This window comes from Chaetura pelagica, unplaced genomic scaffold (assembly GCF_000747805.2).
Source record: "Chaetura pelagica isolate M959 unplaced genomic scaffold, ChaPel_1.0 scaffold430, whole genome shotgun sequence".
NCBI classification, from domain to species: domain Eukaryota; kingdom Metazoa; phylum Chordata; class Aves; order Apodiformes; family Apodidae; genus Chaetura; species Chaetura pelagica.
Window position 1 is genome coordinate 933,470 of NW_009952159.1, and position 27,306 is coordinate 960,775.

Genomic DNA, 27,306 nt, shown 5'->3' on the forward strand with positions numbered 1-27,306 from the left:
AAAGTCAAAGATCAAGCTACTTTATTTGCCTGGGCAAAGACCAATAGGGATGGAAAAGGCATGAACATCCCAGTGGATGGTCAGCTCAGCTTCTTCTTGGAGAGATATTCAGCAATGGAGACCAAGCTGATAACAGATGAGAGTCTACAAATGTGTGCAAGGAGCCCCATGAACTGTGTCCACCTGGTTTCTAAGTGACTTTCCACTGGAAACCAGTGCAAAAAGCTCATGAGTTCTCCATCATGCTCAGAAATTAGAAAGTCAACAGCAAGTTGAACAGAGAGAGAAATGTGGTGAGGACACTTGATGCATTTACCTGGAATTCAGTCTTGCCTGGACATAAATCCAGAATTAGAGAAACAAGAAGTAATGTAGACCAAAGGTTTCAGCTCAAAGGAGACCAGTCACTCCAGACTATAAAACACGTGATAAATCAGTCGTCCAACACCTCCCAGGCTTCATTAGTTGGAAAAGTCCAAAGAGTAACATGTTGCCTGTTTTGATGTTAGAAAAGTTGATTTTCTAAAGCACAACAGCTCTGAGAGCAGAGTAAAGCAGCAGAGACCATCTTCCCAAGCTCCTGCTTCATGGTTAGACCCAAGCAGCCCAAACATGAACCCTGCTCAAAGCTTTTCTTGCCATGGGGGTCATTCCTTTCAGTGAACCTCTGAAGCCCACCAAGAGAGACATCAAAACACAGCTTCCCTTTTGCCTTCCTTGCCTTGTCTCCTCTATGCTACTCCTGATGTTTAACAAGCCCTGTGAGCACTTATCTCCCACACCTCCACTATTCTTCAAACTAACTATATCTAAAAAAAAATAAGCAGGTGAAACCATGAACATGTTCTGAAGGCACTGGAAGAAGGTGGCAAAACACAGATGGGGACATGAGGACTTCTCATGAAGGGGAAACATGGGATACTTCTGGGTCTCTCTGCCAAAAACCTCCTGGCAACTCAAGGATGAAGAGTTTGTTCTCCTGGGGGCTGGTGGAGAGAGGGGCAGCTCCTCATGAGTTGCTCACATCTACATGTCTAATGAGGTTCTTGGCTTTTAGAAGAAGCAAAGGGAAGTTTGAAGCACCCAAAAGGTGTAAAACCCCATTCTTCCTGGCAGAGAAAGTTGACTCATAACCACTCCAGAGACAGGTGGCTGCAGGGAGGAGTTGAAAGGACCCAAATAAGCCAGAAAAGTGACATGGATAGAGCTGAAGCCAATTCAGGGGAGCTGGTGGGTCTGTCAAAAGTCTGCTTCCATCTCTCCAGCTCTGTGTCACAGGGGAAGATGAAGTTGGGCTGCCCATAGGAGGACATCTCCTGTGCATCTCCTGCTGAGACCCCCCTGCAGGGCTGGGAACAGCTCTGGGGTCCCCAACATAAAAAGGAGCTGTTGGAGAGAGTCCAGAGAACTCATAGAAGGAGAGGTCTCTGAGCCAGCAAATCAGCCTGACATGCAGGAAAGCACTGGACAGGTCTGGGAGGAGCTGGAAGGGGAGGGAGGCTGTTTCTTGGACAAGGACACCCCATTTTCAACCCAAACACAGAGACAGTGAGAGAAGAGAGGAAAAACCATCAGTGGAAGACAAAAGACAACAAGACCTGGGAAAGCTCAGTTAGATGTTCAAGATAACCCTGAAGAAGAGACACAGAATTACAAGAAATTAGAAAAAAGATTACATCATATTTTGCTCTCCACAGACTCCAAGAGCTTTGCCACCTTCACCAAGCTGCAAAACAGAAGGTAACATCAAGCTTTATCCATTGTCAGTGTGTGTTTTTGCTGAGGAATCCAATGGAAACAGAACTGGTTCTGAACACACACCCCATGACAAGCAGCTCTCTTTGCAGACAAGCTTTTCTCCCCCCTCCCCAGTGACCTTTTCATACACAACCCCCCCAAGAGTTCACCATAAAACACAAGTGGATTGCATTAGCTGGGCCTCCAAGGGGCAGTTTTAACCTTCTCTGGAAGGTGTTAGCAGCTACAGCAGAAGCTTGTCCAACTCTAGAGGGCTTCTTGTCTGCTGCCCCTAAGACACATTCCCTCCTACACTGCTGAAAATATCATGCCAGCAAGAAAAGAACCACATGAACCATGCCCATAGCACTTGTCTAGAATGAGCAAAATGTCTCCAAACCCACTGCACAGGCTTTAATTGAAACAGTGAGGAAGGTGGGGGGAACAAGATTCATTTTACAATCCATGCTCTGGACACCTGCCACCCAGAGAATTAAGCATGAATGTCTCTGGCTTCATGAGAGGTGGAAAGTCCCAGTTAAATGGATCACAAGCTCTTTATTCCCTCTGATTGATTGCTTCCATAGGGCTGCAAGAAGCCTTCTTCAAAGCAATGTTCTCCAGCAGCAGAGGAGCTCAAGCAGTGAGTGGGGAAAGGCTCTCCCAGCCTGGCTGCTCCGTCCTGCACACAACCCACACAGCCCCAAAATACCCCCACCCATCACAGCAGCAGCAAGAGCTGCACACACAAGACTTATTGCAGAACCACAGAGTGGTGAGGTTGGAAGGGACCTCTGGAGATCATCCAGTCCAACTCCTGCTAGAGCAGGATCCCCCAGAGCAGATCCCACAGGAACACATCCAGGTGGGGTTGGAATGTCCCCAGGGATGGAGACTCCACAGCCTCCCTGGGCAGCCTGTCCCAGGGCTCTGCCACCCTCACAGGCAAGAACTGTTTTCTCCCATTCAGGTCAAACCTCCTGTGCTCCAGTTTGTGCCCATTGCCCCCTGTCCTGTCCCCGTGCACCCCTGAGCAGAGTCTGGCCCCACCTCCTGACCCCCCTGGAGATATTTACAAGCCCTGATCAGATCCTCCCTCAGCCTCCTTTTCTCCCAGCTGAGCAGCCCCAGCTCTCCCAGCCTTTCCTCACAGGCAGATGCTCCAGCCCCCTCAGCATCCCAGTGCCCTGTGTTGGTCTCTTCCCAGTAGCTCCTTGTCCTCCATGAACCAGGGAGCTCAGAACTGGACCCAGTTGTCCAGGTGAGACCTCACCACGGCAGAGGAAAGGGGAGAAGAACCTCCTTGACCTGCTGCCCACACTCTTCTTGATGCAGCCCAGGATGGGATTGGCCTTCCACATCTTCCTAGATGTCATTTCTGCTTCCCTTTCCAAAGCAAACACTCACTGCTCCACACCAGGGAGCTGCTCCTCTGTAGCTCCCTTGTTCTACAAGCTGGAAACTCTTTTGGTTTCCTACACCAGAAATTATTTTGATAAGACTCTAATCACACCAGAAACTCCTTCCTGCTACAAACACACTGGATTTGCTGTGGCCAAAGTACTTTAAAAAGATGATGGCCAGCAGGAACTGGTGACTCAGAGAAGTCAACTTCATCTCCCTGGTTCTGGAGAGCTTCTGGCCTTAGCAATTCTTGTTTCCTTCTCATTGCAACCAGACTGATTTGCAGTAATCAAGACAGGTCCTCTGACACTGGAAAGGCCTTACAGGTGTCCAGGTTTGGACAGAGCCCTCCAAAAAGCCATGAGAGAACTGATGAAGCCCAGGAGAGTCTACCAAGAGAAGCCAGCCTGGATTTGGAGATGATTACAGGAGGATCTTTACAGTATAGTTATGGAGTGGGAAACACCAAAGTTCTCAACCAGAGCATGAATGAATGTGATATGAAAAGAGCACCAGATGTGACACAGGCTCTGAAAGCAGTTTGAAAGGTTCATGGCAGACACGTGCACGATGCCTCTCAAACTTGAAGACACCATTTCTGATGCACATTTTGGTGTGAGGGTGGGGAGAGCCTGGCCCAGGTTCCCCAGAGAAGCTGTGGCTGCCCCATCCCTGGCAGTGTCGAAGGGCAGGTTGGATGGGGCTTGGAGCAGCCTGGGCTGCTGGGAGGTGTCCCTGCCCATGCAGGGGGTTGGGACTGGATGATCTTCAAGGTCCCTTCCAACCCAAACCAGTCTGTGATTCTGTGACTCAGGAAGGCTCTCAGTGCTAGAGGCATCTCTGAGAGGTTGTACAAGGTCCATCCTTGGAGGTTTTCAAGACCTGACTGGAAGCCACAACCAGAATGCCATGCACAGGCAGGTTTTTCAAACCAACAGCTACAGCACATCCTGGAGGCCCTGCTCATGAAGCAGCTCCAAATTTAACAGGTAGCTCCCCCCAGCTATCCCAGCCTGTGATATGATAACCCCCTTCTGAGGAGGTGTCTGGGCAGACTCACCCAACATGCTGGTTCCATTTCAGCACCTCTGCTGCAGCTTTCTGCTTGCTTGAAAAACATGACAACAAAAACAGTATCCAAAATAAAAAAAAAAAAGAGATATTCAGCCACCCCAACCTCTCCCTCCATCCCTATTTTCCTACTTTGGCTTCTGACAAAGCAAGGGCCAACACCCAGTCACCCCCTCCTCTGTTCCAAAGAACAAGCACAGGTTTGTCTCGCATTCCTAAAACCTCCTGCCAGTGACTGCTGAGTTCTTTCCAGTCCTGTTTAAATCAGGCTCTGCTCCATGCAACGAGACAGATGGGACAGTTTCCCCTCCCAGAGGATTTACAAGCTCAACCCAAACTCTGCACAGTGCATGAAAATCACAGCTAAGGAAGGATGGAGCAAGAGACAAGATTGCAACTACCCCATCGTGCTGTCACTCAACACCAGGTAAATTTTGTCCTGACTCCTGATGTGTCTGCTCTTTCAAAACCTGGGAGTTGATCTTCAGGAAGATGTGAATAAGGACTAAGTGGTTTTCCTGTTTGCAACAGCATAAACCTTTCCAGGAGGGAATTTTCTCAATCGACTTGGCAAGAGGCGGCGACGTCCTTGAACGTTCCTCGTGCTCCAAAGAGCATCTCAAAAAGGCTGGTCAAAGTCATTCTGACTCTGACATTGGAAATGACACATCAAAGGCAAAGGAGAGAGGGTGAAGTCAGGAAGGAAACGGCCCCAACGTCCACAGGGTGAGTCCCAGAGTTAGCAGAGGAGATGCACACTCATTTCCAAGCCGTGCCTGGAGAGTCCTGCTCTAATCCAAACAAAGCCCAGAGCTCCAGCTGCCACTTACATCAGCTGCAACCTGGTTGGCCTCATGGAAAGGGCCAGTCCTGAGGGATTCACAAACTCATTTGCTGATGCAAATCCAAGAGCTACTTAGTCCAAGTGCTTTCAATCATTTTGGAGGGCTTTGAATACAATGAGCATTAACCCAGTCCACCCCAGAGCCCTCCCCAGCAGCAGGGGAGTTGATGACTCTTCCAACCAACTGGCACCACCACTCAGCACCTCAACAGGAGTGATGGGCAACCTGGTAGATCCCAGGTCATCATCACTAGTGGGAACCAATGACACCTGCAGCAAAGTGCCTCCAAAGCAAGGCAGTTGTCTTCTCTCCACCCCCACCCCCAAGTGAAAGTCTGCACAGGAGATATTTGGGTTGTCAAGGAATTGTAAAGAACTGGAAAGAACTACACCCTGTGCTACTGAAAGGCCCAGCAGTGGTGCCCATGGTGCCCATCCTTACAGCCACAGTTACATCTTTCCCCCTCCTCATCCATAACCATGAGGTGACTGGTGTTGGCCAGGCAAAGATATGCAGAGCAAATCAACAGCACTGTGGCCAGCAGGGCAGGAAAGGGGATGTCCCCTCTGCTCTGCTGAGACCCCCCTGCAGGGCTGGGAACAGCTCTGGGGTCCCCAGCACAGGAAGGACACGGAGCTGTTGGAGAGAGGCCAGAGGAGGCCCCGGAGATGCTGGGAGGGCTGGAGCAGCTCTGGAGCCAGGCTGGGAGAGTTGGGGTGTTCAGCCTGGAGAAGAGAAGGCTCCAGGGAGACCTGAGAGCAGCTTCCAGGGCCTGAAGGGGCTCCAGGAAAGCTGGGGAGGGGCTTGGGACAAGGGCAGGGAGGGATGGGAGCAGGGGGAAGGGTTTCCAGCTGGCAGAGGGAGCTGAAGCTGAGATGGGAGGGAGAAATTCTGTGCTGTGAGGGTGGGGAGAGCCTGGCCCAGGTTGCCCAGAGAAGCTGTGGCTGCCCCATCCCTGGGGGTGTTGAAGGGCAGGTTGGATGGGGCTTGGAGCAGCCTGGGCTGCTGGGAGGTGTCCCTGCCCATGCAGGGATGGGTTGGAACTAGATGATCTCTGAGGTCCCTTCCAACCCAATCCCTTCTATGATTCTCTGATTCAAACTCTGGCCAGGTTGCCATGAGGGTCTGGGGATGCTGGCACAAAGCTCTGTCTAAGGTACCTCAAGGCACTAATGCCCATTTAGAACATTGTTTTTGACCCTCAGCCTCATGTTACAGAGCAAATGGTCTTGAGGAAAGACCTCAAGCTACACTAACATGTAGCTATGGAGTTTGGTGGGCATTCCTTCCAGCCCAGAGCAGCTTATTCAAACATCTGAAGCAGCTGAGCAGCAAGTCCCATGGGAACTCCAAGGCCAGGATGCAACAGCATCAGGATTTCTCTTCCCTTCCCTGTAAAACCTTTTTAAGGAAAAAGCCTCAGAAAAAGAAGCTGAAGGTTCATTCTTCTGAAGCAGCTCTGTGACACTGCAGTGGGGGAAGGAAAAAAATCAGAAATACCCAACAGATTATGATTTTTTTTTCCTACCAGGGCAGAGAGCTCAGCACCACAGACCAGAGCTCAGTTCTGGAAACACTCACTCAATGCTACTAAAACTGACCATGGGGGAAGGTGGTCATTGCACAAGATGACCTTGCCTACCTAGAAAGACCCAGTTGTCACCACAAAGACAGGGACACTCCCCATGGCAGACTTTTCAGCACCAGGCAAGGAAAACAAATAACCACCAAACACAAGAAAAAGAGGTTTCCTGGCACATCTTTTGATGGAACATCCTTAGAAAAGCATCAAGGGAACCAAAGGAACCTGTGCTAGTCTTCAAGGCTTTGCTTGCTCTGAAGACAGAAGCACCTCCCCAGGTGGGTCAGGGCACATCACACACCTGGAATCCAGACCAAAAAAAGCAGCCACGTGCCAGGAAAGCAGGGAAGGACCTTCTGCAGCACCCAACTCCCACACTAAAGCTTTTTAAAACCAAAATTCTCCCATCCCAACGTTTATTGATGAAGAGGTTCTCAGGAAAATCAGCCCGTGGAACTTGACAGGGCAAGGCAGCTTCACACAAACACTGAGTTTGCAGGATGAAATGGCTTTTCATTGAGCCTTCTTCACTTCCAAGCAAACCACTTGGGGTTTCCACCTGGAGTCCATTCAGATGAAGAGGCTGCCTCAATAGGAAAGCTGAGGGCAGCTACTGTCTCCAGAAAACAGGCAGATTTCCTCTCACCAGCCAAGAGCTAAAAATATCTTCACTTTCAGCTTATTTTCCTAAGAAAACACAGCATGGTTGCATAAATGTCTCTGTTCCTGTTCTCCTCAGAACTCCTCTCCTTTTCCTTCCCTGCCCAAGCAACAATGCCCTGGAGCATCAGCCTCTTCCAACCCACAAAGGGGTTACTCACCAGGAGACTCCCCAAGAGGAGCTGCTGCTGGGTGGGAAAAGATCAAATGAACTTCTCCCTCAAGAGCAGAGGAGCTCAAGTCCAACCCCACTGTCAAAGACTCCTCAGCACATCCAGCTGAAGACATGAAAGGATGGAAGTGGGTAGATTAAAAGCTTTCAAATAAGCCCCAAAGAAACTAGACTTCATTTGCTCTTGGGCACACTCTTTTGGTTTTGTTTTGGTTGGTGTTTGGTTTTTTTTCTTAATTAAAAGGTAAAAACACTGAGAACACTTCAGATGAAGTCACTCTCTGGCTGGATGGCCAAGCCAGTTTCTGCCACTCTTTGGAATATACTGAAAAGGTCCCTGGAAAACCACTGTCATGTTCATTACATGAAGAGAAAGCTACTTCTCATGGCAAGTAGCCAATAAAACCCCCCCTCTGCAACTTGGAACTCAGCAGGGAATTTCAGGATCAGGCTTTATAAGCACTAGAGGCAAAAAGACAAATTAAAAAAAAACACCCCCAAACAAAACAACAAAAAAAGACCATCAACTGACTATTAACTTTAGTTTTCATAGAATCATCCTGGTTGGAAGGGACCTTGGACATCATCAAGTCCAACCACAATTTAAATCCCCCAACCATCACCTGATCAGTGCTTCAATCATTTTGCTAAGCCCTTCTACCTGCATTTCTTTTAAATAAGAATTTCTTTTCCATTTTGTTGGAATGGTTCCCAAAGATCACTGGAACTCAAGGGCTTGGAGCAGCCTGGGCTGGTGATTCTATGATTTTTTGTTACTTTTTCTCATTTCTCTGTTTCTTATTGATAACTAACCTGCTGACTTGTTATGCCAGTGCAGAGAATAGAATCCCAGACTGGTTTGGGTTGGAAGGGACCTTCAAGATCATCTAGATCCAACCCCCCTGCATGGGCAGGGACACCTCCCAGTAGACCAGCTTGCTCAAGTGTCCTTCACCTCTTTGTTCCCAAATCTCACCATCTACCATTTCTGCATGTCTTAAGGACTATTTTTAATGGAAAACAGAAGATCTGACTCGAATGCCCATTCTGCTTCATCACTGCAAGAGTTAGAGACCTCCAGTTTCTCCAGCATGCATGAGATGTGAACCTCATGGTCCAGGAAAGGAAGACATGGGAGACAAGAGCTTCCTCACTGCTTGCCAGAACTAGAAGACCTTGCTTTCCCTGCTAGGACACAGTTTATAAACCAACACTGGTATCTTCACTCCAACAGCCCAGCTGGTGTGTGACAGCAGGTCTGCCTGGCTCATGGTTGATTTTCTCTGTCAAGCTTTAGCAAACCAGCACCTCCAACAGGTCCTTGTTCATTCTCAGCAGCATGATCCTGTTTTTGGATTCTGTGGCCTTAACAGCAACATGTTTGACTTGGGCTTTTTCTCACCTCTGCTACATCTTAAGCTGGTTTAAGAACACGTCAGAGTTCTTCTGGGTTCCAATGGGAGGAAGCATTTTCTTCTCTGCCCTGAATTCTGACATTATTAGATCTTCCAGACCTATCTCAGCCCCAGCTTTACTGAAACTACTCATTTTCCAATGATCAAATAAAAGTATTTTAGGTATTAGACCACAGAGCACTTTACTAACCAGACAGGAACTATTTCTGCTGAGAAGGCACCAAATGGAACAGCTGAGAAACACCACCTGAAGTAGGGACTTAACCACAGCTCAGTTGTCATCTAAGTCCAATTTCAGAAGCTTTTAAGCCAAGAAAGCTGAGGAAAAACAAATATATGCATCTTCAGGTCAAGAAGTCCCAAAGGTGGATGAGACAGAGGATGCCCATTCATGAAAAAGAAGTCATTCTAATCTCTACACCCACTAGAGCTAATTGAGTTAAACTAATGACCTTCCTCTGCTCTTCTAAGCCCAGAGGTGCCAAGTGAGAGCAATCACTTAAACTTCCATGTTCCTCCTGCACTCACCAAGGTCAACCACTGGTTTTACTCCTTTTATTTCAAAGCAGGTGAAAAGAAATCTGAGCAGCTGCTCAAAAAAGCATCTTTTCCAAGGCAGGTTGGACAGGGCTTTGAACAACCTGATTTACAGGAAGATGTCCCATGGCATGGGACCAGCTGAGCTTGAAAGGTCTCTTCCAACTCAAACCCTTCTATGATTCTATCAAAGCAAAGGAAGCAAATAGGAGTAACTATTGCCTACTGGCCAACATGGGGGGGAACACAAAACACCTTTTCAGGAACTTGAAAAGCCCAGAGGTGCTGGCATTTCCTTCACAGAGCCAGGCCAAGTTTTCTCCCGTGCATCAAGGCACTGTAGAGAACAAAGCCAGTGCTCAGACAGCTTCCATCATGAGAAGAAGTGTTGAAGAGGTGTCTCTGGAGAGCACAACACAGTGGCCTGGGGGAAAATGACCACCTCACCATGTGTTCATAGAATCACTTTGGTTGAAAAAGACCTTTCAGATCCTCCAGCCCAACCCTTCCCCCAGCCCTGCCCAGGCCACCCCTGCCCCATGTCCCTCAGCACCATCTCCAGGGCTTGGAAACCCCCGCAGGGATGGGGACTCCCCCCCTGCCCTGGGCAGCCTGGGCCAGGCCCTGACAACCCTTGCCAGGGAGAAATTGTTCCCCAGATCCAACCTCAACCTCCCCTGGCACAACTTGAGGCCGTTCCCTCTTGTCCTGTCGCTTGTTCCTGGGGAGCAGAGCCCGACCCCCCTGGCTCCAACCTCCTCTCAGCAGCTGCAGAGCCAGCAGGTCTCCCCTCAGCCTCCTTTGCTCCAGGCATGACTTGGAAAGAGGACTCAGGAGAATGTAGAATTTTCCCTTCCTCAATGGATATTTCCATTACAGAAACTAAGCACTTTACAGCCACCATCTCAACCCCTTAAAATGTGTGGCCCATCAGGATGGAAACATCTTTTCCAGCATAAACTGTTCAAGCTGGCCATGTTGGTCAAACTGCTGCAAATCTTCTCCTCTTAATTTAGGCTATTCACTTTTAGCTTTCTAAACAATTGTACATATCCCAGGAAGTGGGGGGTTTGGATCACGTTCCTTCCCAGGAATGTCCATTTCCCTCTCCAGCAGCACAGCAATGACAAGCTACTGAACAGCCTGGGAGATTTGAGTTATTAAAGTCCTTATTCCTCAGCTTGGATCTTCCTCAGGAGTATTTAAAAGAGGGTGTTGACATTTTCACTGGGCTAGAAAGCACATTGTCCCAAGATGATTAATACCTCCTGACATCCACTTGGATTCAAGGCGTTTTCAAATGAAGTTGTTAGCTGCTCAACCCTCAGCCAAGCCCTCAAGAACTTCACATGTTCTCCTTCTTTTGTTCCACTTATGACTGACTGAAGCCTGTTAAAACCTCTCCCTTTTTGGGCAAACAGCTGATCCCACCTGCTTCCAGCAACAGGGACAAGAGCATCAGGCACCAGTTGCTATTTCGGTGACTTGACGCAGGCACCTTCTTCACACCCACCCACACGTGGCTCCTCAATCTGTTTGGCTTCACAGCTCCATGTCTTGTCTAGTTCCACCTTTCAACAGGCTTTTTCATGGGTTGTGGGCTTTTTAAAGGTATTTTTTCACAGCTTTATAAGGTTTTGCTCCCCAAGCTGGAGAAGCATCTTTGCCATCTCCCGCTTGTTCAGCCCATGGGTTGGAACCCAACATATGCAGCTCAGCACACCCAACCTGAGGAGCCCTGAAATAGCTAGCCCTGATTTTATGGGGATGTCAGTGGGATTTATCATAGAATCATAGAATGGTTGGAAGAGACGTTTAAAGATCATCCTGTTCCAACCCTCCTGCATGGGCAGGGACACCTCCCACCAGCCCAGGCTGCACAAGCCCCATCCAACCTGCCCTTCAACACCTCCAGGGAGGGGGCAGCCACAACCTCCCTGGGCAACCTGTTCCAGTGCCTTCCTGCCCTCATGGGGAAGAATTTCTTCCTGATGTCTGACCTCAATCTCCCCTCTTTCAGTTTAAAACCATCACCCTTTGTCCTGTCACTGCCCTCTCTGGTGAAAAGCCCCTCCCCAGCTTTCCTGGAGCCCCTTCAGGCACTGGAAGCTGCTCTAAGGTCTCCCTGGAGCCTTCTCTTCTCCAGGCTGAACACCCCAACTCTCCCAGCCTGGCTCCAGAGCAGAACTGCTCCAGCCCTGGGATCATTTTCGTGGACTTACTTCTATTGCCCATCCAGCCCCATGTCAGATGTTAATTAAAGCCACAGTGTTCAACAGGCAAATCACAGCATCACAGAATCTGAGGGGTTGGAAGGGACCTGGAAAGCTCCCCCAGCCCAACCCCCCTGCCAGAGCAGGGGCACCCAGAGCACATCACACAGGAACGTGGCCAGGGGGTTTGGAATGTCTCCAGAGAAAGAGCCTCCACAGCCTCTCTGGGCAGCCTGGCCCAGGGCTCTGGCACTCTCACAGCAAACAAGTTCTTCCTGAGATTCACATGGAACCTCCTGGGCTCCAGTTTGCACCCAGTGCCCCTTGTCCTGTCACTGGACATCACTGCACAAAGCCTGGCTCCCTCCTCCTGACACTGCCCTGAACGTGTTTGGAACCAGGGATGAGGTGGCCCCTCAGTCTCCTCTTCTCCAAGCCCAACAGACCCAGCTCCCTCAGCCTTTCCTCAGCAGGGAGATGTTCCCCTCCCTCCAGCATCTCTGTGGCTCTGCCCTGGGCTCTCTCAAGCAGTTCCCTGTCCTTCCTGAGCTGAGGGGCCCAGAACTGGACACAATCTTCCAGATGTGGCCTCACCAAGGCAGAACAGAGGGGGAGAAGAACCTCCCTTGCCCCACTAGCCATCCATCCCTGAGGATTACATTCCCTGAGGCTGCAAAGCTCTCCAGAAAACAACCTCCAAACAGTCCCAGCAGCTCTCTCCAGAGCCTTTTCTTCTCCAGACTGAACAGCCCCAACTTCCTAGAAACCAGCCAAACATGACAAGATGACCCTCCTGCCACATCTCCAGCTCAGCAGAAGCACAAGGAAAGGAGAACTTTTAAACACCCAAGGTCAGGTTGGATGGAGCTCAACCTGATCTAGCTGAAGATGTCCCTGCTCCCTGCAGGGGGGTTGGACTGGAGGAGCTTTAAAGGTCCTTTCCAACCCCAACCACTCTGTGATTCTGTGAAGAGGACACTCAATATTCTTGGCAAGAAGGTAGAGATTTGCATATTATTTTAGTTAACTGCACATTCACACTTGGTAACAAACATCCCCTGCTCTGAAGGCTGAAGCACCAGACTCCCAAACACAGGAGCTGTCAGCAGCTTTTCTCCTCCTTTATGGACCAAATCCTCTCCAGATTAGTTTGCCACTGCCAAGTTCTTTATTTTTAGCTTGGCAAACACAGGTTGTATAAAAGACTGTCCCCATCTTTCTAATATGGCACTCCTGAATTTTTGCATGATGTTACAATGCAGCTCATTACCTGCAGGGTTTCCAGCTGCAGTTATTGCCCAGAAGGAGCTGAACTGGTATCCATTCACCACCCCCCCACTTAAAAGACAGGACTGCACAAGAAAAACAAAGGTCATCATCAATTTCCTCCTAAAACCAGGTCCTTAGAGGCAGAAGGAAACTCATGATGTATTTTCATCCTGCTGGGTTTTGAAATTCTCCTCATGAGATGGTTTCACCAACACAAAAGGCAGCAAGAGTGGAACCAGGAGGTGGCCAAGACTCCCCCTGCACAACAAACATTTTGCCTGTCACTCTCCATGCAAAACACAGAGGAGATTCCAGGTCTAGGCAAAAGGTGGCAGATTCATGCCTGGATTGGGCAGCCACTGAGCTGTTCCTTGCAGCAATGTGTGCACCAGTGAGTGCAGCCTCATTCACTGGGACACTTGCCCAAGGTGCAGGTCCCACTTGGGCATCAGCAGCTGAGCAGAGAGAAGTGAGAAGCTTAAGAGTTCAGAACAATCCTGGTTTATTTCAACCACACCTGGAGGTAAAAGCAAGGTCAGATGCAACCCAACACAGAGAGAAAAGCTCTTTACAGAGACAGGGATGTGGAGCAAATGCCAAGCCCTTTGCAGCTCTGTTTGCCCACAGCATCATCCAGGGGCTGGAGCCACATCCCACAGCTGCAAAACCAGTATGAGGCTCCTCATTTTGTTTGCTGGGAAGGGGAATAGAAGATGGAGGAGGTGTATTACAGCCACAGAGCCAGATTTCCTTCAAAGTCCATATAAATTGTGAGAGCTGAGTGCCCTGGGTGGGGAGGATGAGCTCCGTTCACGCACACGTGGGATGAGTTTCATCTCCATCTTTCAAGCAGAAAGAAAATAGCCCCTTTTTTTTTTGCAACACCTCTCCTCCCCGGATGATCTTTCCTACACCCACGTGCCACACGACTCTGAAAAGCAGCTCTCAGCATGTAACCACACTGCTTTTCAAACACAGCAGCACAATTTAAAACCTAATACCCAGAGGGAACAACGGGACGTCCGGACGGATCGGTCCCAGAGGGAACAAGAAGAAACCAAAGGTGATTTCATTGCAACAATCCTCCAAACCTACCCTCAAATTCAGTTCTTCCAGCCCTTTAAAAAGATTAAAACTATTACACAGATCTATATATATAGTATACCTTATAAAGATTACAACTATCTGATGTATCTCTTGTCCGGAGTAGAGCAACGAAGCTGGTGAAAGGTCTGGAGAATAAACCCTATGAGGCTGAGGGAACTGGGATTGTTTAGTTTGAGGAAGAGGAGGCTGAGGGGAGACCTCATTGTTCTGTACAACTACCTGAAAGGAGGTTGTAGGGAGGTGGAAGTTGGGCTCTTCTCCCAGAGCAATAACGGCAGGACCAGAGGAAATGGCCTGAAGCTGCACCAAGGGAGGTTCAGACTGGATATTAGGAAGAACCTCTTTACCCAACGAGTGGTTGGACAGTGGAACAGGCTGCCCAGGGAAGTGGTGGAGCCACCATCCCTGGAAATGCTTACAAGAAATCTAGATACAGTGCTTAGGGACATGATTAAAGCACTGAACGGGTAAATCAGGTTATGGTTGGTGGATTTAGGTTGTGGTTGGCTTGATGATCCTCAAGGTCCCTTCCAACCAGGATGATTCTGAGATTCTATGATTCTCTATTGACTTTTAAGCAGCCTTCCTACTGTCAAGGCTTGAAACATGTGAAAAGCCCCAAGGAGAGAGATCAAACAGCAGGGCAGGATGGGGAAAAGTTCATCTCCCAAAAGGTCATTCCTGTGCAGAGACATCTGGAAGCTGCTGACACTTCTTGGCAGCAAAACATTAGCAAAGGAGGCACAGAGGGGAACAGACATTGCCTGCAAGTTGTGCAGGTCTGAGGCAGATTCAGGTTGCAGTTTCACTTGTATAAAAGATAAACCACCCTGAAACTCCCCTGGCCAAAGAAAGCAACCCATTTTTCAGTGAAATACCTGCATGTGCTACAAAAAAAAACCACCCCACAAAGCTAAAGTCTTGAAGTATTATCCCTACTTTAAAAAAAAACTACCATGAAAATCCATTAAAACAATGATCTTGTCACCTTGACATAGTTTCTACTCACATACCTGCCTTCAAACCACACAATTTGCTCTGTATTTCAGACCAATATAAAAAAAAAACCCACCCAAATAGGCCTCTAGAGAATCTAACCACAAAAGTTCACAGGAAAAGTCTCCTACATAGAAGAAGCAAGACCAGACTCATGCAGCAGGATTTTCTTTCCATCACAGGCTGAAATATGCCCCCCTAGGAAAAAAACACATCACCCAAGATCAGGAAGATCAACCCTGTTCTGGTGAGACCCCCCTGGAGTGTTGTGTCCAGCCCTGGGCCCCTCAGCACAGGAGAGACATGGAGCTGTTGGAGAGGGGCCATGGAGATGATCAACTGAACACCCATGGACATCAGTGTCTTCTCTGTTCAAGAACCACATGGAAGCCAATCACTATTCAGGTGCTCAAAGACAAAGGTGCAAGAAAGATACCAGATGAGAGGAACAAGGAGGCAGAACTGGGAGAGTTTCTCCCAGCAGCTCCTCCACTGGAGAAAGTGCCTCACTCATGATACAAGCTGAGGTTCTCAAGCCAGACCTTCATGCTGCACGACCTTCCCAAGAGTCACCAGCCTGCTGCAAGCTCAGGCTGCAGGAAAGGCATCATCCTCCAGGCACTTCTTGCCTCTGCAGGATGGAGCCCAACCAGCCCAGTTTCCACAGCCAGAACTGAAGTGGAACCAGTAGGATTTCTATGGTACTTTCTGCCTCAGACGTTTTACATGTTGTATGGACTTGGATAACCTGGGAGTGACCTTTAAGGGGAGTCATGAGAAGTGACTTCTCTTACTCTCTGAACATCTACTCTGCTCTGCTGAGACCCCCCTGCAGGGCTGGGAACAGCTCTGGGGTCCCCAGCACAGGGCGGGCAGGGAGCTGTTGGAGAGAGGCCAGAGGAGGCCCCGGAGATGCTGGGAGGGCTGGAGCAGCTCTGGAGCCAGGCTGGGAGAGTTGGGGTGTTCAGCCTGGAGAAGAGAAGGCTCCAGGGAGACCTGAGAGCAGCTTCCAGTGCCTGCAGGGGCTCCTGGAAAGCTGGGGAGGGGCTTGGGACAAGGGCAGGGAGGGATGGGAGCAGGGGGAAGGGTTTCCAGCTGGCAGAGGGAGCTGGAGCTGAGATGGGAGGGAGAAATTCTGGGCTGTGAGGGTGGGGAGAGCCTGGCCCAGGTTGCCCAGGAAAGCTGTGGCTGCCCCATCCCTGGGGGTGTTGAAGGGCGGGTTGGATGGGGCTTGGAGCAGCCTGGGCTGCTGGGAGGTGTCCCTGCCCATGCAGGGGGTTGGGACTGGATGGGCTTTAGGGGCCCTTCCAACCCAAACCAGTCTATGATTCTACAAATCTTCTGCCCAAGTTGCTCCACACACCCTTCTCCTGGTTGGCATAAATGCAGTTACAGATGGTGCCACCAACTGCAATTCCAGTCCAAAGCCCACAGCAAACTGGTTACAGAGGAGCCTTTGTTCAGTCAGTCTCCTCCCTTTCCCTTGGGAGACCTGTCTGTCAAAAGACCAATAAATGCTGGCAATTTATGATGTGGAAAGACAGTCAGGCAGCTGAGAGGGAGAACAGGGAGCTGAAGGGAGTTCATGTTTGAAATGGTCAGAGCCCTGTGGTGGGAGCTCAGATTTGTTTCTCCTGTGTTTATATGGACATCAATGTTCCAGGGTGAAGGGATGTAAAGTTGAGAAGGATCAGCAGCATCACAGGAGTGTGGAGCAGGAAGATGTCATTCAGGTGTAAAGATCTGTTGAGGAATTATGTTTGCAAGGAAATAGAGAAAATTCCCATGATTAGCTGGAATCAGAGAGCTCCAGTCTCTCCAATCTGAAGAGTCTGTTCAGCAGCTTTTGTTGAGGGAAGATTAGGTCCTTCCTAAAGGACAGAGGGTGAATCACCACAAGTCCTTAGAGCTCTCACCCTTCATTAGAAAACATCACTGCCCTGGGCTCTGGAGGCATCTCTGGGACAAGTTTGATGTTTAAACAAGCAAGAATCATATATGTGATCCTGGAGGTTCCACCCAGCCTCCCAAGAATCCAAGTAACCCTCCAGCAGATGGGGGGGTACCCTGTCCATCACCACCTCTGCAGACACCTAAAGCACAACCTGCCAGGTCATCAGTCATTTCTCCTCATGGATTGGAGCACCCAAACACCACCTGGATAACCTTTCCTGTGGGGCTGCAGCCAGAGCAGGCAGGGGAAACCTGCCTGCATTTCAAGTGAAGACCACCAAGCAGACCAGCTTTCTCCAGCCTCCTGGGGATCCACCTCACAAAACCCTCCCTCTCCCACCCTGCAGAAGAATGAGCTGGGATGTTCAATAAAGCACTTCACATTTCCCACCCAAACCAGCCTGTGAACAGCCCTAGGGGGTTAGGTTTGGTTCTTGGGATGTGCAAGAAACATTCAAACCTGTCTTGCCTTCCTCCCATGTCCCACCTGCCTTGTCCATCAACAGCACTTCTACTCAAACCCAGAAGAGAGTGATCAGCTTCAGGATGGAGGGTCACCAAGAACATTATGCCCCTTGTTGCTTTGGGTTTAGGTAGCAAGGAACAGGCTGCCCAGGGAGGTGGTGGAGTCACCATCCCTGGAGGTGTTTAAAAGTCCAATAGATGTGGTGCTTGGGGACATGACTCAGGATGGGGCACGATTTAAGAATGGGTAGATAAGGTTATGGTTGGATTTTATGGTCTTCTAGGTCCTTTCCAAACTGGATGATTCTGTGAGATGGTTAGAAGAGCTCCCAAGTTCTGCCTTCATCTGAACCTCTGCTGCTGGAATAGCACAGGGAGCTTGGGAATTCTTCACCACTCAAAATGTCCTTGGCAGCCAAACCCCTTTGGCCATAGAACTTCACCAACCACCTCCCACCAGATTTGTTGGCTGCTGCTCTTCACAAGGATTAAAGGCTGCTGGCACGACCCTGTTCCCTCTGCTTCTACCCACACCCCTGCTGGTGCACCAAGGTCTCAAGGCAGCTCTGAGCAAGTCAATGCACTGCAGCTGATGAGCTGCTAATGAGATGCTGTAATCATCTAGGGCCTGGGGGATTCCCCTGGCAAGAAATGAAGCTCCACATGGACACCTTTGGCTCAGAGCTGCTCAGTATGGTGCTTCCATGGAGATCTGCTCAGACCCCACCTGCAGGGCTGTGTCCAGAGCACAGGATCAACCAAGAGGAGAAAGCAAGACACACAAAGTAGGGTTTAAACCTTCTCAGCAGCCAAGTCACTTCTGCAGCAGAAAAGAAAGACCAGCTGCTAAGGGAGCACCAAGTTGGGATTCACATGGGGTTGAGGGACCACTGCAGGTCCATGTGCTTGGACACAATGGAAGAGAAGATCTCAACCCACCATCCCCATTTCCTATCCTCAGGAACTGCATCTTTTGAGTGTTGAATTAAACCAGGGAGGGCCAACAACCTTTTTTGCAGTCTTAATGAGAATGACACTGCCCAAACAAGGGGTTAGGGGGGATGAACACATCACAAACATCTCCTGCTTTGCAAGTTCAGTCACTCCAACAAGCTGCTCACATCTTTCACAACACAGTCCTCAGCCAAATATCCCCCTTTCAGTTACACTGCACAGGAATCCAGACACTCAGGTCTCCAAAAGCCAAAGACATGGTTGTGCAACCTGCCAAGGGCTCAGCTTGGCTTCACATGAGCAGCTCTGATGTCCCACCAAGCACCAGCCTGCACAGAAACAGTGCTCAATGCTCAGCTTTTGCTAAGTTCCCTTTCACCTGCCCCAAAAGGTGCACATGTTAAAAAAAGACAAACTGCACAGTTCCATAAAGCCACTGCAAGCACAGGCTGGGAGGGGGGAGGAGGAGAAATGAGCACAGACCAAGTGCACACATCTTTGTTATCAGTCTCCTGCCACCTCCAGGACAGGGACCCCAACCCAGCATCTCCAGGTCTGCCCACCCTGGTGATTCCATTCACAGCTGCTAATCACAGGATGTAAACAGTGCCCTGCTGTGACCCAGAAGGTGACACCAGCTCAGCCACAGGCCAGGGTGGTTGCACAAGTGCCAGCTCTTGTCAAGCCACTGCAGCCCCTTCCCACCACCCTCCCAGTTTGGGGCAGCAGGTGACATCAAGCATGACACCACCTCTGCTTTGCATTCTGGATTTTGACCCCCAATTTATTTTTGTTGTTGGGTTGGGTTTTTTTTTTCCATTCCCAGGGGAAATAAAAAGCAAACAACACAACAGCCCAAACACCCAACACCCTGAGCAGCACAGATCAGTGCCTGCACCACCAGCTCCACAGCACCCACAGCACCTGGTGTTCACTCTGAAAAGCAGCACCACACCAAGACCCTTAAACAATAATTCCATCACTTCCTCTGTCACAAAGGCACAGCTGCTGTGACATTTAGCAAGGAAGGTCTCCCCTGCCAACAGCCCACAAAGACTGTGACTGTGGGACTAAGAGACACAACGGATGGCACCTCAGTACATGTCACTGTGACCTTCTGCTGCTCCAGGAATGAAGAGAGGCAAAGCAAGGTAACAGAAAGGCAAGTGCTCCAAGGAATAAAGCAGTTGCTCCTGATAAATATTCATTAGAATCGTTCTGGTTGGAAAAGACCTTGAAGATCCTCCAGTCCAACCATTAAACCAGTCCTGCCCCGTGTCCCTCAGCACCATCTCCAGGGCTTGGAAACCCCTCCAGGGATGGGGACTCCCCCCCTGCCCTGGGCAGCCTGGGCCAGGCCCTGACAACCCTTGCCAGGGAGAAATTGTTCCCCAGATCCAACCTCAACCTCCCCTGGCACAACTTGAGGCCGTTCCCTCTTGTCCTGTCGCTTGTTCCTGGGGAGCAGAGCCCGACCCCCCTGGCTCCAACCTCCTCTCAGCAGCTGCAGAGCCAGCAGGTCTCCCCTCAGCCTCCTTTGCTCCAGGCTGGACACCCCCAGCTCCCTCAGCTGCTCCTCACAAGTTCTCCAGCCCCTTCTCCTTCTGCTCCAGCCCCTTCCCCAGCTCCCTTGCCCTTCCCTGGACACGCTCCAGCCCCTCCATGTCCTTCTTGTCCTGAGGGGCCCAGAACCGACCCCAGGATTGAAGGTGAATTTTGCCCAACACAATCTCAAAGCATAAAGATTTATTTCTTCCAGGAGACACAGGGAATTGGGCTGGAACAAGGCACATGTCCCATCACTGTCACCCATCTCCAAGGGGTGGACAAATCCCGGGTGAATAGGGGAACCACCACAGGTCAGTGGTGCTTCTGGCCACACCATCCACACACCCAGGGGTTTCTTTAGCCAGCACTTCCCTTCCAACAGCTCCCCTGGGAGTTGAGAAAACAGTATTTTCCCTTCACTACCTTCCCACACACAAAGCAGGGCATGAAACACAAGGTAAGAAACTCCCCTGGGGCCAAACGTGATGGGCACAGATAAGGTCTGTTTGCTGCTGATCTCCCACCAGCTGCTCAGACTCCACCACCAGCACATCAGGGTGGATCAGCCAGAGGAAGACAAGAGGCCAGGCCACCTCACTGCTGTGACCTCCAAGGCACCTGGCACGTGCCAGCAGAGAACTGGGATGGTTTTCCTTGGGGATGACAGAGAAGGGCCATGGAGGTGATCAGAAAGGTGGAGCAGCTCTGCTCTGGGGACAGGCTGGGAGAGTTGGGGTGTTCAGCCTGGAGAAGAGAAGGCTCCAGGGAGACCTGAGAGCAGCTTCCAGTGCCTGAAGGGGCTCCAGGAAAGCTGGGGAGGGGCTTGGGACAAGGGCAGGGAGGGATGGGAGCAGGGGGAAGGGTTTCCAGCTGGCAGAGGGAGCTGGAGCTGAGATGGGAGGGAGAAATTCTGGGCTGTGAGGGTGGGGAGAGCCTGGCCCAGGTTGCCCAGGGAAGCTGTGGCTGCCCCATCCCTGGCAGTGTTGAAGGGCAGGTTGGATGGGGCTTGGAGCAGCCTGGGCTGCTGGGAGGTGTCCCTGCCCATGCAGGGGGTTGGAACTAGATGATCTTTAAGGTCCTTTCCAACCCAAACCAGTCTGGGACCTATGAAGAAGCCCCTGCATTAGGAAACCCTTCACACTGCAGCCCTCAGAGCTGCTCACCAGTAGCTGGTTCAGAATCCCAAGCTAAACAAAACCAGAAAAAAAAGAAAATACAAGTATTTGGGGCTGCTTTTTAGCTCCAGAGAAACTCCAGAGCCTTCTCTGCAGGTTTTTGCAGGCAGCCTCATTCATCTGCCACTAATCTCTGCTCAGACACTCTCTGTTGACACCAATTCTGCATAAGCAGAGGGATTAAAGGAGGTGATTTAGACAACCAAGGTCAGGCTGAACAGGAGCTGAGGCCACCCTTGCAGCAGCAGCACAGACCTGCTCCATCCACATCACTCATGGTCCCTGTCCCAGGGGACAGGACACCAAGGTCCTCCATGGCTTTCTGCACTGCTAAAGCTGGTGCCTCTGCACGTGGTCTGTCTGGGGAGCAAAGCACAGAGATGGGGCAGTGTCCAGGAACCCAAACCTCAACAATGTTGTTCCACCAGGAGGGGCAGATCCTATCACCTGGGTCACCACACAACTCACCTGCAATACTCCTTGGTATAGAACTTGCTCATTGAAGGGTCTTTTCCAGCCTAAATGATTCCATGAGAGACACTGGAGAGACCAAGTTTCTAGACTTTCCAGGAGGAAATGTTTTTAGGAGCAAATTCCACAAAGTTATATTTAAATATAAGGATTTAGCTTTCAGCACAGGAGAGACATGGAGCTGATGGAGAAGGCCCAGGGGAAGTCACAGAGATGATCCAAGGGTTGAAGAAGCAGCTCTGCTCTAGAGACAGGCTGGGAGAGTTGGGGTGTTCAGCCTGGAGAAGAGAAGGCTCCAGGGAGACCTGAGAGCAGCTTTTTAATGCTTAAAGGAGGCCTATGAAAAAGATGGGAACATAGTTTTTAGCAGGGCCTGTAGGACAAGAGATGATGGTTTGGAACTGAAAGAGGGAAGACCAGACATAAGGAAGAAATGTTTTAGGGATGAGGGTGGTGACACACTGACCCAGGCTGCCCAGAAAGGTGGGAGATGCCCCATCCATGGGAACATTCCAAGTCAGGTTGGATGGGGCTCTGAGCAACCTGGTCTAGGTGAAGATGTCCCTGCCCATGGCAGGGGGGTTAGACTGGATGAGCTTTAAAGGTCTTTTCCAACTTAAACCCTTCCATGAGTCTGTAGAGGTTTCCCATGGCTGGTACAAGAGGTCTCCAGAGCCTGGCCATATGTATCTGATGACAGAACATCTGTAAGCATTGGCTCTGCTCCTCTGCTGTTTCCTGTACCCTCTGGATCAACTTTGCATGAAAACCTTCCAGAATGACCCTCCCTGGGGCCCAAACTACAGGGCAATTCAGCTAAGAGAAAAAATAAGGACAGAAGGGAAGAGCAAACAACTTGTGCAGAGTCAGCAGAACATTCTGGTGCCTGAATCAACCCACTTGTTTTCTTTTGAGGAATCAGAAAGGAAGGAAGTGGATCAGCACTTCAGAAAAACACCATTACTACAGCTGTGGGGCATTTCTGACTCAAAACAGGCTCCAGGAATCAAGGGCTGCTGTAGATTAACACAGGAGCTTGTCCTAGAAACTGAATTCCTCATTAGAGAAGGAGGAGGAGGAGGAACTGACCTCTTCTCTCTGGTGACCAATAGGACCTGAGGGAATGGTAGGAAGGTGTGCAGGGGGAGGTTTAGGTTGGACACTAGGAAGAGATTCTTCACCCAGAGGGAGGTGGAGCACTGGAAGAGGCTTCCCAGGGAAGCAGCAGTGGCACAGAACCTGACAATATTCGAGGAACACTTGGACAACACACTCAGCAGGGACATGGTGTGAACTTTGGGCTTGTCGCATTCTGGGCAGGAGTTGGACTTGGTGATCCAGGCTGGCGCAGGAGGTGGTTGAGCCACCATCCCTGGAGACATCTAAGAAGACAGATGTGGTGCCAGGGGACAGGGTTTAGTGCTGGACGTAGCAGAGTTAGGGCAGTGGTTGGACTTGATGATCTTGAAGGTCTTTTCCAACCAGAGTGATCCTGAGACACTTGAGGTTTCTGGATGGGCCAGCAATGCTGTTACTGACACAGCACCAGAGCTGGGTGTGCAGTGCTCAGAGTACCCAAGTTGGTCTCTACAGGACTTCTCCCCAAACTTCTGCCCTCCTCCTCCAGCAGGGGATGCCCTGTGGAACACGTTATCACCTCCCAGGAGGAGGAGAGAGGACATCTGAACCCACTTCCCAGAGTGAGTCAACCAAGAGGTACCTTGAGCCTCAGATTCTCCAGCCTGGCCAGAACCAGATCAACATTTCAGTGTTTTCCCCTGCTCAACAGAGCACTCCCTGCTTCCTCCACAGCAACTCACTTTCTGATTTTATTTTCTTTCTCAAATTCAAAGCAGCAAGAAGGAACCAGAGAGAACAACTTCAACAACTGCAGTGCCCCCAGGACACACAAACCTAACTAACAATTTGGCTCAGCAACATCAGGGCCAGCATTTCAGTTCCTGCAGCCACCACAGTCCCAGTTCCTACTGCATCAGCATCCCCTCTGTGCTTCCCACAATGCCCACAGAAGCTCTAAGTAGAGGAGAAAAGTCCTCTGGGCAACCACCCTTGTCCCCAGGAGACACCATGAAGCAGTTTTGACAATGCCTGTTTAAACTTGGTCTAAAAATAAATCTGCCTTTCAACTGCTGCAGATGCAGGTGAAGCCTCCCAGGGGCTGTGACATGGCAAGGACAGATGCTGAGGTACAGCTTATCAAGTCAGCAACAGCAACACTCCCAAGCAATTCCCAGTCAATCCCAGTTTCAGAGGGTTACCTGCCATTTCTGATCTCCACGGGCTTTAAGAAGGGCACAAAAAAAAGAAAGGAATGACTGATTTATGCATTTTAAATCAAAAGGAAGGATGGATGCCTCAATAATGGCTCAGAGGAGAAGCCAGAGTGGGAATTTGCATTGGCTTCAAATGCTGAAGACACCAAACAGCCTCTGATCCTGCACATGTAGGAAATCAGTCACCTGGCAGCTCCTGGTACCATGGCCTGTTGGGCAAACACCCCCACCAGGATAAATAAAGGGGTGGGGGAAAAGCCACCCTGGCCAGAACCAGTGTTAGATTTGCTCTGTAGGATCACAGAATGGTTTTGGTTGGAAAAGACCTTTCAGATCATCAAGCCCCACTCTTAACTCAGCCCTGCTGAGGTCACCACCAACCCACGTCCCTCAGCATCATGTCTAAGGACAAGGGAGCTGGGGAAGGGGCTGGAGCAGAAGGAGAAGGGGCTGGAGAACTTGTGAGGAGCAGCTGAGGGAGCTGGGGGTGTCCAGCCTGGAGCAAAGGAGGCTGAGGGGAGACCTGCTGGCTCTGCAGCTGCTGAGAGGAGGTTGGAGCCAGGGGGGGTGGAACAAGTGATGGGACAAGAGGAAACAGCCTCAAGTTGTGCCATGGGAACTTCAGATTGGATATTAGGAAACATTTCCTTCCTGCAACTAATACTTCTCCAATACAGGCTTGAGCCAAATATTTTTGTGGGCACAACATCTGCTGGGAGGTCGTTTCCATGCCACAGACCCAGAAGGACTTAGAGCTTCTCCTGATTCCCCGTGTGCCATCCACCCATCAACATCTCCTGCAAAAAACCTCCTCACAACTTCCAAAACCCCAAGGTGCTTGGTACTGACCTTGCCCACAACCTGGGACATGAGAAAGAAACAAAATCAGAGGTGGGAAAGCAGTGAAGTTTGTACAAGAGTCTCAATGCTCCTCTTGGCAGCCTGGAGGGCTCAGGTGTCTTGTCCTCCACTCAAACAGAAAGTCACCAGAAGGCCAAGCAACATATTCATCTTTCAACGTTTCAGGTTTTCCAATTTGCTTGGTGAGACCCTGGCCCAGGTTGCCCAGAGAAGCTGTGGCTGCCCCATCCCTGGCAGTGTTGAAGGGCAGGTTGGATGGGGCTTGGAGCAGCCTGGGCTGCTGGGAGGTGTCCCTGCCCATGCAGGGGTGGGACTGGATGATCTTTAAGGTCCCTTCCAACCCAAACCACTGAATGGTTCTCTAAAGAAATTAAACCACTCATGTCTAGGTCTGGTGCCACCTTCTCTGAACTGCCCAATGCCCTGGTTAGTGCTTTGGCATTTCTGGTCCCCACCTTGTGATGTGAGGAAGAAGAAGGTTAGAAAGAATAATTTCAAATAAGCCTAAAGAAAAATCCTTCAGAAATATTAGAGCTGATGACTCCACAAATGCAGAGCTCATGTGTGCACTAGACCAGCACTTTGCCACTTGTTTTTTTTGGAGGATTGTTGTGTTAACAATGGAAAAGTCTCTCCCCTCCTCCCCATTTTTCATGAGCTGAATTAGCTTTGTAAGGGCAACCAGGAGACCAAAGTGACCTAGAAACAATTCAACCAAACCTTCAGTAATGCCACGAAAGGCAGGAACCTTGAATTTCACATTCCTGGGCAAGGTTGGAGCCTTCCAGTGACATCTGGATCCCAGACCTACCCTCTGGGCTGGACTGGGAGCAGAAGGTGGTGTGAAATCCTTATATTTGGCTGATTATCTCTCACAGCTCTATGCAAGTTCTCACCACGTGTCCTAGAACTGGAATCTACTGTAAGATCCAAGCCAGATACCACCATCATTTCAGGAAAATGTCCCTTATCCTCCACCTCACTGCACAAGTTGTTTGCCTTGGAGGACCACACAGACCATCCAGCTGTGCAAGTCTCCACCACACAAAGCCCCCAGTTCAACTCAACACATAAATCCGGGTTCTCCAAGAAAAGCTCCTACCTAAAACCATAATTATGGCAGCAATCAGCCCCATGAAGATGAGTTTCTGCAGAAGAAGGGAGCCTAAGGCACATCCATCCACCTTCCCTGCTCTAGGGAGTGGAACAGTCACCCACCCCACCAGGCAACTTCATCTCCAGCTCTGCCAAGTGAGAAGTTTCCAGACACTCCAGGGAGACAACACCCTTCTCCTCCTCTACACCAGTAGGTTTTTTTTTAGCAGGGAAGTGCAGATGTGCTCTCACTTTTCAGTTTCTTCTTCCTCCTAAACCCCAAGCCCGAGGCTCTCACTGCTTCAAAAACAGGTTTATGCACCAACTTGCTAGAACCCTGCAGCTGCAGCCTCTGACTGCTGCTCTGCAGACTGAAGCATGAGAGCACCAAGCCATGACCTCTGCAAGGTCAAGGCATCCTGCTCCAAGACCTACCCACAAGAAATGAAGACCATCCCCATGCCCCCAGACCCCAGGACAGCTCTCCAAACCCACCACTCCATCCTGTGTCAGCTGCAGCTGAAAGGATGGAGGTTCACTTCTCCCCATGAAATTCATTCTGTACCCAATCCAAGAAGGTCTTTCCCCACTGCCTGAGGGAACAAGGTTTTAAATACCCATCCTGGGCTCCTCCAAGCTTCTTGCCCATTCCCATGTTCCAGCATCCGTTAGGGCATCCCACAGGGGCTCAGGCTGTTAATAACAGTGTTTACAGAGGGTGTTGGCCTTATCAACAGGATGAATGTGTCCTGGCTGCCTGCCACCCTCTGCTGCAGCCTGATATAATCCCTTCAAACATATTATCCAGCCCTGCTGTTGCTTCATTAGACCATGTGATTTCCACCCAACAGGAGAGGGCAAACCCCACCAGTTTGCTGTTGCCTTTCCCAGCTCACTCCATGAGCTAAGCAATCCAAAGCCTGTCATGAAAGATCCACATCAGCCACCCTTCCTCTTCCTCCCCAGCATCCATCACACACAGAGCCCTGCAGGGAGCTCTGCTGATTAAAGCTGAAAGGGCCCCAAAAAGCTCTTATCTCCTATGTCATGGAGTAGAAGGGGTATTTAGACAAGTAAGTGGGTCACAGCAAAGGAACTGCATAGTCAGGTGGTTACTTATGTCCTTTTATATCTGAGGGCTTATTATTTCTGCATATGACACACCATGAATGGCTCAGCTCCAAGCCCAGCCCTGCACCCACAGGGATGGTTTAGTGAACTCAGGAGCATCTTCCTCCTGCTGCTGTCAAGGCCTGTTTGATGGCAGGTTTTCCTGGGAAATGCTCTTGGACAACTAATCCAGTTTCATCACAGAATGGTTTGGGTTGGAAGGGACCTTCAAGATCATCCAGTCCAACCCCCTGCATGGGCAGGGACACCTCCCAGCAGCCCAGGCTGCTCCAAGCCCCATCCAACCTGCCCTTCAACACTGCCAGGGATGGGGCAGCCACAGCTTCCCTGGGCAACCTGGGCCAACCTCTC